Source organism: Raphanus sativus, chromosome 3, assembly GCF_000801105.2.
Source record: "Raphanus sativus cultivar WK10039 chromosome 3, ASM80110v3, whole genome shotgun sequence".
NCBI lineage: Eukaryota > Viridiplantae > Streptophyta > Magnoliopsida > Brassicales > Brassicaceae > Raphanus > Raphanus sativus.
In genome coordinates this window covers 5,014,143-5,015,953 of record NC_079513.1, presented here as the reverse complement: position 1 = coordinate 5,015,953, position 1,811 = coordinate 5,014,143, and positions in this window count along the sequence as shown.

The following is a 1,811-nucleotide window of genomic DNA, read 5'->3' as shown; positions in this document are numbered from 1 at the left end:
ACACATATATAGATATATAAACTACATACCATATAAGAATACATAAATATTTGAACTTCAAAATTTGCAATAAATTTTCAAGAACATTTATAAAGTATACACTTATTAAAATCCCACATTAATTTTTTTTTTATCAATGATTTTAAATTTTTTTATAAAAGATATGATTGATCATAAAATCGTGATTATGAGGTGTCATTTAATAGATAACCATATTAAATTATATTATATTTCTATGTTAGTATCATTTAGATTTAGTTATATATATATATAATTATTTAGATTTACTTACCATAAAATGATAGTAAATAAATAAGAGTGATTTTTTCTGATTTATGTGTTTGCATCAATTTAATTATATACTTAATAATTAATGTTTCTCAATTATTCAATATATTTGTTATGGCATACTGTAAAAGAATGTATATAAGTAATCTTATATTATAAAGAAGAAGGGGATTCCCTTTTCTTCTTGCCAGCGCAACAAATAGAGGAAAGAGTCTTCGACACCTGTCTAAGCAGAAAAATGCAACACATCACTTAGGCTACCATTATCGCAGGCCCTAAGCCTTAGGGTTTTATAAAAAAAAATAATTTAAAAATCCGTGGGTGTCATCGTTTTGTTAATAAACGACTTTTGGGTGGTCTTTTTGGTGGATTTTTTGCACTGTGTGCGGATCCCACCGACCCGTGGTGGTCCGCGAAACTTTTTATTTCATTTTTGTTAAATCAGACAAAAAAATAATAAAATAAAAATAAGAACCCCATATGGGTTTATGGGATAAAGATGGGACATTATTCTCATATGACACACAACCCTTTCAAACTATTCTATCATAGACTAAGTTATTCTATATAACCCACAATATGTTAATTTACTTTTCTATCCTTAATGAAAATAAATAAAATTAAAAGAAAATGTAAAAAGAAAATTGAAACAGCTGTCATTTGATTCTTCTTCTCCGTCGTTTTCAATTGACGAAATAGAAACATTCAGTGACGGCAACACACAACGTTCGCGACGGCAAGTTCAACCAAAATATGACAAATACAAGTTCACTACTAAATCATAAAACACACAGGTTCTAAGTTTGACAAAAGCAACACCAAATCTTAGGTTTAAACTAGTCATTGCAAAATCAAAATAGTCTAACACCAAGTTTGACAAAAGCAACACCAAATCATTGCAAAATCAAAATAGTCTATCCAATGTTAACACAACACAATTCAAGTTCTAGCACAATTAAACTAGTAATATTACTACCGTATTTTAAATTCCATTTGACTTTCCATATGAAAAGAACAATAGACTAGATAAGTATGAAGGTCCTTGGAATGGCCCATCCTATTTATTTAAAGTTTTTCCATTTTTTTGCAATTATTACACAATCACATAAGTTTATGTGATCTATCTTATACTTTAAAGGTTAGTTTACTAGTTTGTTCACTATATTTCTGAAACACATACACCAAATAGGTTTTAACAAAATTAATGATTCCATTGTTTATGTGCATAGGTATCTAAATAAATGAGAGCTGTACAACTGAAATGTATGTATTTAGTATATGGTACAACTAAAATTTTCAAATTTTCAACCAAAATACAACTATGTACAAACTTGTACAACTAAAAACCTGGTATAACAATGTACAAACCTGTACAACTCAAAATCTGGTACAACTACTTATACAATTGTACAACTAGAAAACTCGTACAACTTATTTTTAAAATTTCAAAATTTCAAAATTTATATATACTTTAAATTTTCCTAAATCTAAAAATAAAAATAATATCACATATAAATTTGAGT